The sequence below is a fragment of the Apodemus sylvaticus genome, chromosome 1 (genome assembly GCF_947179515.1).
Source record: "Apodemus sylvaticus chromosome 1, mApoSyl1.1, whole genome shotgun sequence".
NCBI lineage: Eukaryota > Metazoa > Chordata > Mammalia > Rodentia > Muridae > Apodemus > Apodemus sylvaticus.
The window spans coordinates 181,645,287-181,660,590 of record NC_067472.1 but is presented as its reverse complement, the minus strand read 5'-3'; the positions used below and the strand labels follow the sequence as shown (position 1 = coordinate 181,660,590).

At 48.8% G+C, this 15,304-nt stretch overlaps 1 long non-coding RNA gene across 1 annotated transcript; it reads left to right on the top strand.

Moving 5' to 3' along the window:
- The first annotated feature begins 3,102 nt into the window (after positions 1 to 3,102).
- On the top strand, positions 3,103 to 11,364 carry LOC127671094 (uncharacterized). The gene is made up of 2 exons (XR_007974662.1): positions 3,103 to 3,824; positions 10,897 to 11,364. It is a non-coding gene; the product is annotated as an uncharacterized LOC127671094 (long non-coding RNA).
- The last annotated feature ends 3,940 nt before the right edge of the window (positions 11,365 to 15,304 follow it).

The following is a 15,304-nucleotide window of genomic DNA, read 5'->3' as shown; positions in this document are numbered from 1 at the left end:
TCCATTTTTCTGTGTCCGCTGCTCTTTTTATACTTCCGTAGCCTGTTTACTCGTAGAAAGACATTTACTTTGGTGGTGAGGGTGTGGAGGTGGGCTGGAGGGATGTCCAGGATTTCAGTATGTCGCCTGGGCTGGCCTCAAATCTCAGTATGTAGCTGAGGCGGGGCTCGAACTCAAGAACTTTCTGCTTCAGCCTCCTAAATGCTGGGGTTACAGGCAGGAACCACCAACCCCAGAAATTTTTACATGTTTACCTTAGAGAATATTCATTTCAAATAGAAAAAAATGTATAAGGGCCATTAGGGTCCCCACCTCCGTGTGAAGTTAAGTATGCATAAAATGTCTCGTTGATTTCTTTAAAGGTTCTGACTTGTATCTAAGGACAATGGAAAGTCATTAAAGTATTTAAGTGGGAGGCGATTTGCTCAAATTTGCATATCAAAAAGATCCAGTCTTCTATGGGTTGTGAGTTGCTTTTGTTGGATTTTTTTGTTTGTTTTGTTTTTGTTTTTTGGATTTGGTTTTTTTTCCGAGACAGGTTTCTCTGTATAGCCCTGGCTGTCCTGGAACTCACTCTGTAGACCAGGCTGGCCTTGAACTCAGAAATCCACCTGCCTCTGCCTCCCAGAGTGCTGGGATTACAGGTGTGCGCCACTACCGCCCGGCTGGATTTTTTTTTCTTTAGGATGAATTAAACTGTTAAGCTGATGCGGTATGACAGGCCCTAGAGGCTCTTGGGAGACAGAGGCAGGAGAATTGCTGTGAGTTTTAGTCCTGCTTGGTCTACATAGAGCGTTTGGACTTGCCAAGGTAATGCAGGAAACAGTCTGGAAGGTAGGTAGGAAAAGAAGGAAGAAAGGAAGGAGAAAGAGAGAAGCGGGGAGAGAGAGGAGGGGAGAGGAAGGACTGGCTAGCTGTTAAATCCCATGTGGTGTCACACCCCTCTGAAGGCTGAAGCAGGAGGAGGACCTTGAATTTGAGCCTAGACTATAAAGCATGAGCCTGTTTCAAAACCAAACAGGGCTGTAGAGCTGTGTTCTGCTTTTGCAATTGACCTGAGTTAGGTTCCCAGGACGCATTGACTTCAGATCCAGGGGATCTAGCGCCCTCTTTTGGCCTCTGCGGGCACCGACATGCACATGCACAGATACACATGAAGATATATTTTAAAAAATACACCTTTAAAAACAGATAAACTATAACATTTACCACCAAAGGCCCAAGTGCTTACTCCTCCTGTCTCTGCCTGGGCAGGTAGGGTACCTATGGCCCTGGAGTCAGTGTGGATCCCTCCTGTGCAATTTTGTTACAACACAGGAGTCAACAAGCCGACCTCTCATTTAGTATCTTTGGAAGATATACACCTAGTCCCCTTTGTATCCTTTCGCAGCTTGCCTGTCCCTCCCACTTGATTATCCTTGCTTCTGAGACTTTTTTGGTGCGGGCAGAGCTCTGCTCCCTAAACATTTGGTCTTACTCAGCATCCACAGTTGGGAAGAAACCCCAGGGCACGGTTCTTTCTATTTAAGGTCAGTCTGCTGGCTTCTTTCCTTTGTTGATGCTCTGCCCTTGAAGCTCTTGTTTCAGTTTTTCTTTGGAGAGGTTTTGTTTGAATGTTTTACACCCACCTGTGAGCCACAGCAGGAAGTAGCTCTTGTGGCGGCTGGTGGCACACTTAGAAATGTGTCTTGCCACCAGAGTCGCAGGAAACCACATTTGTCCTCACTTTGCCTGGTCCTTGGTATTATTTCCAATTTTTAAAATTTCTTTTTGAAAAGATGTTTTTATGTTTTTGAATAGTGTGTGTGTGTGTGTGTGTGTGTGTGTGTGTGTGTGTGTGTGAGAGAGAGAGAGAGAGAGAGAGAGAGAGAGAGAGACTATGTTGCATGTGATGGAATCTGGAAGAAGAAAGCTGATGCCCTGGAATTACAAGTGGCTTCGAGCCGCCTGGTGTGGGCGCTGGGAACCCAACTCTGGTTCTCTGCAAGAGGAGTTCTTGCTCGTTCTTAACCACTGAGCCATCACCCCAGGCTGTTTTTCACGTCAGCCTATTTCCATTTGGAAACCAAATTGTAGTTACAACCTGCCACCTTTGCTTCCTAGCCCTTATCCAGGCCTGAGCTACAGCCCGCGCTGGCTATGTTCCTCTTGCTGGCAGCATGCGGCTGGACCCACAGTCACTGGTCCTGAAAGCACATTCCGGGCCTTTATTTGTGGCTTGTGCCGCTTAATTTTGCTGATGTCATTGGACTGACGCATCTAGAGCCTAACAGGGAGTGCATTTCCAGGGTAGGGGGAAGAGTAGCCTCGAATGTGTGCAGCATAGCCCTGAGCTGGGGTCCCAGACTGAATACAAGAGGGGAAAGAGAGAGAGAGAGAGAGAGAGAGAGAGAGAGAGAGAGAGAGAGAATAGTTTGGTGTACCCATCTCGTTGCTTCATGGTCCCCAGAGATGTGAGCATGCAGCCGCCGCCGCCTCCGCAGCCACAGCCAGAGCCGTAAGACTCCCCTAGCACTGACCTTCCTTACCGTGATGGACGGTACCCTTAGATCATGAACCCAAACAGATTGTTCTCTAATGCCTTCTTGTCAGGTATTTGGTTACATGTAAAAGAAACATACCTAATATACATATCTATTTCATGGCCTCAAATCAGGTCTATGTGGGCTCTGGCTAGATTCTAATTGAGCCTCAGTATATCAACCAAAAGGAGCACTTGAGATGAGACAATACAAAAGCCACCTCCCATCCCGTTCCCAAGTCTGACCTGTCCAGAGACAAACACTCTGGGTCCAGGGTCTTCATACTCTGAAGTCGAGGTGCACGTGGGGTGCCTGGAGGTGACTCCCCATCACTGGATGGAGTTATGTGAATAGTAGGCACCCGCAAGAGCCTCCAGGATTTAGGGGAGAGGTCAGCCTGTGTGTGTGGCTCAGCTGAAGACCCAGATGAGTTCTGGTTACCACCCTGGGGCCCCTGGGGAGCCCAGGGAATCAGAGGAAGGAGATCTGCCATGGGGAGGCACTGGGACGGAAGTGTGGCCCCTAAGGGAGAGAAAGGAGACATAAATCAGAGAGCCCTGTCCAAGCAGGCCCTACTGTTACCGCCACTTGGGTCTGGTAATGCCAGCCCAGAGCTTGTGTCTCCTTATAGGAGAAGACAGCAAAGGCTTCTGCGACCCAGCTCATTGGGGGCAAGGGAAAGGTGACTAGTTTAAAAAAAGACCCTGACTCTGAGACCTTCTGCGGACATCGTGCTCCCATGACTGAGCTTCCGTTGCTTCTCTCTTGTCAGACTAAAGGTTCTATGGAGATAGAATGTTCCAGAACAAACAGCCAGTGCTGAGTGTCCAGCCCGTCCAGCCTCACACAGCCCGGCTCGGAGCTCGCAAACAGCTGTTCACGTCCCCAGGATGAGTGTCTCCCCTGAGCATTCACTGTGACTGTACTCTAAGGCCCAGGCACCATGCTCCCTGTACACACAACGGCCAGGAGAAGATCCAGGCTTCCCTGGGCTTCAGCATAGCAAGCCAAAGCTGGGGTAGATACAGGCCGACTTGGGACTTCCCATTGGTGTTTTCCTCAGGGCCTCAACCAAAACAAACAAAGGGAAGGGGTATTGCACAGCCGGGAGGAAGCAGGCCCTACTGTTACCGCCACTTGGGTCTGGCAATGCCAGCCCAGAGCTTCTGTCTTTACAGCAAAGGCTTCTGCGACCCAGCTCATTGGGGACAAGGGAAGGGTGACTTTAATTTAAAGAAGATCCTGACTCTCAGGCCCAGCTTGGACCTCACCAGCACTCTGGAGACCCAGGACCCCTACCTTGTGAGTTCTTCCTTCAGTCTCACAGGATTCACACTTCTAGTCTAAGAAAAAGCCTGGCCCTTCCTTTTCTCCCTGAGTTGGGCTGGGCCGGAGACTCATGACCTTCAGGCCGGAACAGCTAGTCTGAGTGGAGTCCTGTTACCCTGGGGCCAGCTGTTCCAGGAAGAAAGTATGGAGAGGGGGAGGGGAGGTGTTCCTACTACCGAGGGCACCTAGGGAAGGCTTCCTCCTCTCCCCTTGCTCCTCCCTCACTCTGCTCCTTCACGCCTCTGACGGTCTCTTGCTTGTATTGGCGATGGGTGTAGCTTCGGCCCTGTGTTTCCCAGAGCTGCTCCTTCAAGCTCAGAGACGACCTTGAGGGTCAGAGCCTTCCTCTTCTCTCTCTCATGCACACCTCTAGCCCACACCAGCCTTCCACACAGAGTAAATGAGGTGTTTCCCCCTCCCCGCGCTTTGCCCATATTTATGGGTGCCCTTGTGAATGGTGATTTGAGTGAGAATCACTTGCGTAGGTTGTGGTACTGGAACACTTTGTCGCCAGCTGGTGGCGCTGTCTGGGGGGAGGTTGTGGAACTTTTAGGAGGTGGAGCCTTGCTGAAGGAAGGACATAGTCCCTGGGGCAGGTTTTGTGGATTTCTAGGGTCTTGTCACTTCCTGCACACACACACCCATTTCCCCGTTTCTCTCTTCTTCCTGTGTGTGGGTGGAAATGTTACCAGTCAGCTTCCTGCTTCTTCTTCTTTGTCTTGTCTATTCCCAGGCTTTTCCCACCATGATGGATTCTATACCACTGGAACCATATGCCAGAATAAACCCTTTCTTCCCTAAGTTGCTTTTGCTCCTGTGTTTTAGCACAGCAACAGAAAAGTGACAAAGCCATGCCCCCTACAGGCACACCTTGGGACTGCTGGGTAGGCCCCTGGTAGTGGTCTTTGGGAAGCTTTGGCAACTTTGAGAAATGAGACTTACCCAATGGAAGTAGGTTTCCTGGGGGGTGTGGTGGGGCACCCTTGAGCCTATCTTGGCCCTGACTCCTTTCTGTGTCCGGTTCACCTTGCTTCCTGTACTCCAAGAAGGGAGAAACTTCCTTGTCCCACACTCTCCCACCAGCATGGTTTTCTATGCACGCACACAGGGGCCAAGTGTCCATGGCTTCGATTCTCTGAGATCCTGTTCTTTCGTTAAGTGTTTCTGTTGGGTCACAGCAGCCAGAAAAGGAGCACCAGGCTGCCTTAAGCCACACCCCATCTCACTCTGCTGCTCTTCTAGAAGCCTCCAGGGCCTTCCCTTTGGATCGCATCACTTGGTTCTTCCTCCGTTAATTTCCCCACGTTGCTATGTGCAGCCAAACAACGTGTCTTCAGTTACACTTGCTCTTGAGCGTTATAAAATTCAGTCCTACCATGTGTCATCTTCTAAGACTTTTTTTTTCTTAGTCAGCACTACAGTAGTGCATCTTATCTTTGGGGGATGCTTTGAAGTGATGGCTAACACACACTTCATGGATACGTTGGACGAAGCTGTGTTCTGTATCCTGGGTAGGACAAGCCAGAACTGCCCAAACGTTCACCCCTACTGAAGGGGTGACATGAGTTACGGTTTATGGATTAATCATTTCTAGAATTTTCCATTGAATGTTTTTAGATCACCACTGACTAAGGATCATTCATTGGAAGCCTAAAATGGGAAGCCATAGACAGGAAGAACCAGGGTACTTCTCGGGTTCCCCCATATGTCTGTTGGTCAGCTGTGCTTTATCTATTTTACTGGGTGTACAATATTCCACAGTAGGAATGGATTGCAACTCATGCATTAATTTTTTTCCTATCTGTAGACAGTGCATTTGTTTTTGTTTTTGTTTATTTACTGTGATGTGTGGGGCCTGGCGTGGTGTGCCTATGTAAGTAAGAGGTCTGCTCATTGCCAGCTACCCCGCCGCCTCATCTCCATAAGCCAGATTCGGCGTGATTGGGCCGGACCTGTTGATTTGCTATAAAGCCCTGAGCGACACGAATGCTTCAATTACATCAGCCCCACGATCAGTCTTAGTAATGAATGATGTCATCTTTTCCTCTTGCATCGAGGAACTTAAGAGTCAACTTCAGTTGTAAAAGAGAGGAAAAAATAATGGTGGAAAGTTCTGCTCTATTCAACCTCCTTTCTGACACAGGCCTTTCCTTAATGTGAAAATCTGAAATCCCAGACCTCTAAAATCATGTCACAAGTCTGATGGTTTGGTGCACACAAACTTTGTATCATACATAAAATTATTTAAAATGTTAATTAAAATCACCTCCAGCCTCTGTGTATAAGACATCTATAAAACGCAAATAAGTTCTGTAGTCCCATCTGGGTGGATAATGTATACTGCATGGATTTGCTGGACAAAGTTACGGTCCACCTCCTGTGTAGGATGGAGCACGTCTCCGTGACATCTCATCCTGCCACTGGAATAGAGCACAGTTTTCTATTTAGAAATATTAGATATCACATTATATACATATATACACAGATATTCCAAAAATCTCCCAAAGTAGATTTCAGTCTATAATGAGTGAGGTTTGCAAAGCGCCCCACGGCAGCAGTTTTCAGGCTGCGGGTCGTGACCTTTGAGGTTTCCATATCAGATACTCTGCACGCCAGATATTTACATTACAATTCATAACAATAGCAAAATTACAGTTATGAAATGGCAATGACACAGTTTTGGGGTTGGAGTCACCACAGCATGAGGAACTATATTAAAGAGTCACAGAATTAGGAAGGCTGAGAACCGCTGTCCTATGGGGTCAGTGTCCCCCATCCATGCATGATCTTGGCCTGTTAATTTGTAATGAGGAGGCTAGCCTTTGCTTCAATAGATGAAGGGCCAGTGGAGAAGTGAGGTAAGAATGTTTTATAGAGAAAGGCTGGGAAGCACTCAGTGGGTCAGACGCTTGCTACACAAATGTGAGGACCTGCATTCGAATCCCCAGATGCTGTGTAAAGCCAGGCATGGTGGCATGTGTCTGTAATCTCAGTATTGCTGTGGCCGGGTGGAAGACAGAGAGGAGAATCCACAGACACCAGGGAGGCCAGCTAGCTCAGTGTTCACAGGGACAGACAGCACAAGAAGGAACCTGCCTCAAAAGGAAGGAAATGGCCAACACCCAAGGTTGTTCTGTGACCTGCACACGTATGCTGAAGCATACACACACACACACACACACACACACACACACACACACACACACACACACGGACCAACAGCACAAGAAGGAACCTGTCTCAAAAGGAAGGAAATGACCAACACCCAAGGTTGTTCTGTGACTTGCATACACACACACACACACACACACACACACCCATCACATATGTGCACACTAAAGGAAATCACACTTTATAGTAAGCTATTGAGAGGTCTGTGGAGAAAAGCTCATTAGAGGTACCATGAAAACCCTGAAGGGGTGGATGATAGTCGGTCCATCCTGGGCTGGGTCAGGGCACCTGGTGAGAAATAGTGACCCTGGGAGTCTATAGTGATTTCAGAATGGCCACGATGTCCTAAGTAGCTGTCACACTGCCCCTCACCTTGGGCCTGGGACATCAGTTCCCAGAACATACATGCCATCCTAGCCTGGGGTTATAACTGTTAGCACAGTCTACTGAGTCTTTGGAAGAGTTGGCCTTACAGTTAGTATATACTTCAGATATAGTTGGGGCCAGAGAGAGAGGGAGAGGGAGAGGGAGAGGGAGAGGGAGAGGGAGAGGGAGAAGGAGACCTAATGACGCTGGAAACTGGAGAAGCATGTATAGTGGCTTGAATAAAAATGGGCCCCATAGGCTCCTATATGAATGTTTGTACTCCAAGGAGTGGAACTACTTGGGAGGGACTAGATAAGGAGGTGTGGCCTTGTTGGAGGAAGTGTGTCACTGGGGGGTGGGCTTTGAGGTTTCAAAAACCCATGCCTGACCCATGGTGCATTCTCCCTCTCTCTCCCTGCTTATCTGTCTCTCTGTGTGTGCCTGTCTGTTCGTCTGTCTGTCTGTCTGCCTGCTTGCCTGTCTGTCTGTTTGTCTCTCTGTGTGTTTGTCTGTGTCTCTCTTTTGCTCTCTGTGTCTGTCTCTCTTTGTCTCTCTGTCTCTCTTTGTCTCTCTGTCTCTCTGTCTGTCTGTCTATCTGTCTGTCTGTCTGTCTGTCTGTCTGTCTCTGCCTGTGGATCAGGATGAGGAGGTGGCTCTCGGCTACTGCTCTGGTAAGCTTGTGCTCTTCCATTCTCCCCCCATGATGCTAATGGACTAAACCCCTCAAACTGTAAGCCAGCTCCAGTTAAATGCTTTCTTTTACAAGAGTTGCCTCGCTCATGGTGTCTTCATAATAGTACGCAGACCAAGACAGGGCACATGTGGGGCTGGAGAAACAGCTCCATGGATACAAGCACTGGCTATTCTCACAGAGTACCTGGTTCGGTTCCCAGCACCCACATAGCAGCTCACAACTGCCTGTAACTCTAGTTCCCACAGATCCTGTGTCCCCCTCTGCCCTCCTTGGGGATATGGTACACATACATACACATACATATATACATACATACATACAGGTAGACACTCATATGCATAAATTAAATAATTATTTTTAAGAGAATAAGCATATATGTATAGAAATAAAATCTCAGACACAGCAGGAAAACTTAAGAAACAGGCCTGTTTCCCCAATATTTAAGCTCTGTGGACTGAATAATAGCCTCTCTGTTAATCAGCTTCCTGTTACTGTCACGGACACACCAAGTGATAATCTGTGGAAAGGTTTGGAAGGTTTCTGTCCATGAGCATCACTTTGGCTTGTGGTGAGCCAACACTTTGTGGGGAGGTACACGGGGAAGCTGGTTACCTTGGGGTCCAGCCTGGGTCTCTTCCCCATTATGTCAACGACATAACTTCCTGTTACATGGCCCTACTACTTCCTAATGACATCAAGCTGGGAGGTGGTTTTGAACACTAGGCCTTTGGGGGTCACTTCTGTTGTAAATGGTAGTGCTTCCTCCGTACCGAGTCTTCCTTTCCACAGTTGGGGGAGTGACAGGGTCGCGAGACTGCCCACAGGGGCCCCAGATGAGATGGGACTGAAGCGTCTGTGTCCTTCCTAGAATTTCCCACATGAAGATGGATGAGCAGATAGCGTCCACACTCAGCCATCTCCATTCTGCGTGGGGCCCTCTCCACTTTGTGTGGGGGCTGGGCCACGCAGGCTTGTGTATCTCTGAAAAACAGTCAGCTATAGCAGAGTGGTCACACGCCTCCGTTACAGCAAGATCTGTATCTGTGTCTAGCCAACTGTGGCCCTGTTTGGTTTGGTTTTCTTATCTTCTCCTGAGTACTCCCACGCACAAAGTTTTGACACTCTGCCACACCTCACTGACATTCTCTGCATGTGAAAAACTTCTGTATCGAATGCATGTGGTTTTCACCAGACCCTATCACATGCTGCTTGGGAAAGTCCGGAGTTGTTTTCATTTTTAAGAAGGAGGCTTTGCTATAGAGCCAGGCTGACCTTGAACTGGTTATTCTCCTGCCTCAACCCCCAAAGGGTTTGAGATTGCAGACAGACATCAGCTACCACACCTTCCTTCATGTTCTACTCACAATCCTCGTGCATGTCCCAGGAATTCTGAAGGATTTCTGTGTGCTGACCAGGTTGGCAGGGAGACGCTGACAGGTCCCACCCACCACCTTCTGTGTGAAGGCGTGAAACATGGAAGTTCTGACTAGCAGATGTTTATTTGCGGGCAGATTCTGTGGTAGCAGCTGACCTCTATTGGTTGTTTTAAACAGTAAGATGGGACTCTAGCTGTGACGTAGGGACAGGTCAGCAAACTGTAAAATGAAAGCATACTGAGCCATCTGTGGTGGTGAAAGTCCCAGGCTTTGGCTGTGTTGGCTATCACCACAGTGCCACTCAGACCACTTGGTTCCCAAGGTGGAGGACATTCCGTTATAATAACGTCCCAGGCTTTCCCTTCTCCCACTGGACTGCATGCTCATCATCAGCTGCTTTTCTAGAACAGAAAATAAACTGGGTCTGGGGTACAAGCTTGCAATCCCAGCTACTTATGCGAGTGAAGCCAGACAACTGTAAGGACAAGGCCAGTGCCAGTTACAGAGAGTTCAAATTCAGCCTGGCCAATTTAGGATAAGCTTGTTTCAAAATAAATAATAAAAACAGGGATTAGGGCATAGTTAAGTATTTGAGCTCTTATTTAGAATCCCCCAGTGAGGGGCTGGGGCTGTGGCTCCATGGTAGAGCCCCTGCCTAGAATCCCCTTGTGAGGAGTTGGGGTGTGGCTCAGTGGTAGAGCCCCTGCCTAGAATCCCCCAGTGAGGGGTTGGGGTGTGGCTCAGTGGTAGAGCTCCTGACTAGAATCCCCAGAAAGGGGCTGGGGGTGTGGCTCAGTGGTAGAGCCCCTGCCTAGAATTCCCCAGTGAGGGGCTGGGGGCGTGGCTCAGTGGTAGAGCCCCTGCCTAGAATTCCCCAGTGAGGGGCTGGGGGCGTGGCTCAGTGGTAGAACCCCTGCCTAGAATCCACCCAGTGAGGGGCTGGGGGCGTGACTCAGTGGTAGAGCCCCTGCCTAGAATCCCCAGTGATGGGTCTGGAGTGAGCACCATCCCTAGAATCTCCCAGTGAAGGTCTGGGGGCGTGGTTCAGTGGTAGAGCACCTGCCTAACATGTGTGAGGCCCTAGTTTCCCTCCAGCACTGAAACAAGAAAGACAAGAAAATGGGAATTAAGTTGCAGATAAGGCCCCTGCAGTCAGTCAGTTTCCAGCCATCACCTGCATAGCGCGGGCAACATACGCAGGCACCTTACAAGATTTTAGAGGAATCCAAGGAGATCCTATCGGTAGCAGGCTTTCCCAGGTTGGCCCAGTCACTGCTGTAGAAAGCTATTGTTGTTTGTTCCCAAGGGAACGTTTGTGTGAGCTTCATGGTCACGATCGATCGTGACACCTACATTACACAGGATGCAGGGAGTCAGATGCTGGGCAGCAAAGCCAGAAGAGAGTTAACCTTTCTAGAATGCTTGTCATTTCCCTTAGGTTGGCCTTGTTGAGCTCGGAGTGTTTTTCCACACTGCGTACCGGGAAAACTCTTAAAAAACGAGCCAGTGATGCCTGCATGTTTGCAGAGAGAACAAAGCTGGGAAGAGCTGCGTGAGGATCCCGTTTCCTCCAGTTGACACCCGCCATCGCCATCATGAAGTATAGTTGCCTAGGTGACCTTCAAAGACCTTGGCCCACAGTCAAGGCCAAAGAACACACAGAAAAATACCAACAGTCAGGCGGGCGGTAAGTCAGCGTCTCTGACTGGAAGATGAGAGGAATGATCCTCACCAGAGCTTCCAGTCGCCATGTCGTTCCTCCGAAGCGACACGTGGTCCTTGGAGGGCCGAAGGTCTTGGGAGGTGGAAGGTTGATTAAGGTTTGGGACCTTAAACTAATGTATCTGCCCTGGGGTTGGTCATGCGCCAGTATGTAACTTCAGTAAACCCATAGGCTTGGATAGCATCTTTTTCTTTTTGCTTTCTTTCTTGTTTTTTAATTTATTTTTATGTATTTGCTTATCTATGTCTGCGCATGCGCATGTGACATAGCACTCGAGTGGAGGTCAGAGGACTTACCTGGGTCGGCGCCCTCCTTCCACCGCGTTGGTCCCAAGGATGGAACTCCCGTTGTCAGGTTTGGCAGCAACCATACTCACCCTCTGAGCAAACCTGCCGGCCCCAAAGAGCAGAATCTTTATTTTTTAGAAAAAAAATGTTTTTACAATTCACACACTGAGTTGGAGAGACAGCTCGGCTGTTAAGAGCCCTTCACTGCTAGGACCCCAGCATGCACAATAGTGGACAAAACCAGGTTTTTTTTTTTAGTTGTTGTTGTTTATAAATGTTTTTTTTTTTTCAAGATAGGGTTTCTCTGTGTAGCCCTAGCTGTTCTGTAACTTGCTTGGTAGACTAGGCTGGCTTTGAATCCACAGAGATCTGCCTGCTTCTGACTCTCGACCAAATGCTAGGATTAAAGGCGTGGGTCCCTGCTGCTACCACCACCCAGCTGAATGACCATCATGAAGAGTCAGGTGTGGAGGCAGGAGCATGAGGTGACTGGTCACATGGCATCCACGGTCAGGAAGCAGAGAGGGAAGGATGCAGGCCCTCAGCTGCCTTTGCCCTCTTTATTCAGTCCAGACGTCAGCCCACACTTAGGGTAAGACTTTCCTTCCCAGTTAAATTCCTGCAAATGAATATGAATTATGCTTCAAATGAATGAGACTCACACTGTGATTTATTTATTAGGCTCTGTACAATTACCAGGGGGAGGGGGATGGTCCCTAATCTAGTTCTCTAACACTAGTCTGGCTACGTCCCCAACTGTGCTCCCCAATACCTGCTGTTTGAATCTTCCTGGGTTATTTCTGCTCCAGCAGTCTGGTGTCAGGGGAGGCATTTCACTCGGGCATGGGCGTGTATGATGGTCCACCATGACTAACGGAGACCTCCTCTTCTCTGTCTTCTCTTCTGAGATCCCTCCTCTCCTCTCCTGTCCTCTCCTGTCCTCTCCTCCCTTCCCCTGCCCTCCCTCCCCTCCCCTCTCCTCCTCTCCCCTCCCCTCCCCTCCCCTCTCCTCTCCTCTCCTCTCCTCTCCTCTCCTCTTCTCTCCTCTCTTCTCTTCCCCTGCCCTCCCCTCTCCTCTCTTTCCCTCCCCTCCCCTCCCCTCCCATTCCTTCCCCTCCCCTCCTCTCTCCTCTCCCCTCCCCTGTTCTCCCTCTCCTCTTCTCTCCCCTGCCCTCCCTCTCCTCTCCCCTCCCCTGCCCTTTCTCTCCCCTCTCCTCTCCCCTCCCCTCCCCTTCTCTTTCTACCTATAGTCCCTACCCAACCTGGTAGCTCAAACTCCACCTCTTTCTAACACCCCCCCCCCTCCCGCCCAGTAACTGGCTCTTCCCAGTTTTATTTAACCAAACATTTTAAACTGGGAAGCAGGGTTTACACAGCAAAGGCTGGTGTCTGCAGGAATTTGCTCCTCTCAGGACAGCCAGGTCTTTGGATATAGAATTTAGCATGTGGGTACAACCAGCGCCAGACCAACCCTCAACAACCCCAAGGAATATCTGAATGCAGGCAAGTCAATTATCAAGATTAACCGTAGCCAGGCATGGTAGGATGCGTTTTCAATCCCAGCATTAGGAGGGCAGAGGCAGGTGGATCTTTGTGAGGCCAGCCTGGTCTACACAACAAGATTCAGGGTAGCCAGAGCTACATAGTGAGACTGTCCCAACAAACCAGCAACCAACCAACCATCAGATTTACCACTGCAGGATGAACGTTCACCTCCAGAACCATTGTTTCCGTTCAATGTGAGTTATCCAGTCCAAGGTTAAGATTAAGCCCCATGAGGTCAGAGACAGACCACTCCCTCAACATGTCACATTATAAAAAAAAAACCTCAATTGCACTACAAATACCCATTGGGTCGCTGTGACCAAAAATACCTCACAGAAATGGTTTAAGAGACAGTGTGAATCTGGCTCATAGAAGGATGTCTGTCTGTTGTGGTGAGGGAGCCATTGGAGAACAGCCTGTCAGGAGTCTATGCTGTCGCCTCCATGATGGCGAACCAGGACCCTGAGAGAACAGCACAGGAAGCTGAGAGAACGCCACAGGACGCAGGCGTGGCTGTAACCTTCAGTGGTCTGCCCCTACTGACTATTTCTGCCAGTCACACCTCCTAAGAGCCCCACAGCCTCAATACAGCATGTGGAGCTGGGGAACATAGTGTTCAAGGTATGACCCTCTGGGGCCATTTTGGATTCACACATCATCCAGTTCTCAGAACAAAACGATAGATTGGCCCAGGAAAGTCATTGGAAGCTCACTTGCTCTACCTGGCCATGTGCTGCCGTTCACCACATTAGGTGCCCAACAAGAAGGGTCTCATCTGATGCCAGCCCTAGGTCTGAGGACTTCTCAGGATCCAGAAGTGTGTGAGAAGCAGAGTTCCACTGAGAACGAAATGGAAGCACAGTTACCATAAACATGGCACAGAGGTGGGCCAACGATACCTACTTAATCTTATTTATTAACTTATCTATTATTTATTTCTCGTGTGTGTGTGTGTGTGTGTGTGTGTGTGTGTGTGTGTGTGTTTCCATCACCTACAGCCTTGGGGACTGAACTCAGGCCATTAGTCCCAGCAACAAACATGTCTACCCATAGAACCATCTTGACAGCCCTCCAGTTCTTTGGCCATGGTGCTGAGGATAATGTTTAGGATCCTGAGCCCTAGGACCAGGCTGTCTGAAGGAAGCCTGGCGGCTCCTCAGACTTTGCATCCCAGTGTCTCGGTTTCCTGTAAAATGTTAATAAAAATGGTACCTAGTTCCAAAATCTTTCCAAGTTTCGTACAGATTGAAAACAAATATAAATGGACACTATTAAAGTTATTATATTTTTTTAGACAAGGCTTCACTGCGTAGTCTAGGCTGGCCTTAAATTCCTGGCAATCCTCCTGCCTTAGCATCCTAAAGTGCTGAGACAACAAAGGTGAACCACTACCATGCTTCTGAACAAAGTTAAAAGTGTCTGTGTTCATTTCCCTGGGATGCTGTGACTTATGCAATGCCTGAAACAACAGAAATGGGCCAGCTGTCGGCAGGTGTATGTGGGTGTAGGTGTGCAACAGGCAGGGTTCTCTAGAGCCGCAGAACTTATGGGATGTCTCTATATATTAAGGGAAATTTTTGGGACGACTTACAGTCCACAGCCCAACTAACCCAATGACGGGCAGCTGTGAATGGGAAGTCCAAGAATCCAGTAGTTCCTTGGTCCCTTGAGGCCAGATATTTCATCTGGTCTTCTGTATAAGCTGGAATCCTGAAGAAGCAGGTTCCAGCAGATGTGCTGACAAATGCAAGCAGGCGAAGAAGAACAAACACTTACTTTTACTTTTGCCTTTATGTTGGCCTCCAGGGGAAGGTATAGCCCAGATTAATGGAGTGTACCATGGAGGTTTGGTCTTTTGCTGTGCTAAATACTGGTTGCTACCAGAGATGTTCTCTGGCACTTAGAATAGGTGACATTTTGTGACCTCCCCCCCAAGTTACTCCTGATTGGTGAATAGAGATGCCAACAGCCAATAGCTGGGCAGAAGAGCCATAGGCGGGGTTTAGGGTTCCTGAGCTTGAAGGGGAGAAGAATGTGGAGAGAAGAGAAAGCCATCATGGGGCTAAGAATCTTAAAACAATGGGCATGTGGGTTGACTAATTGAAGTTAAGAGCAGCAACAGGATTATTGGCTTACAAATGGGCCTAACATCATAGGGGGTAGGTATCTGCTCATCTCTTGTGCTGATGAATAAGGCTTATTATAAATATAAAGGTGGTGTGTGTGTCTTTTATTCAGAAACTAAATGGTCAAAGGTGGAGTAGAAACCCAAGGATGAGATTAAATAATGT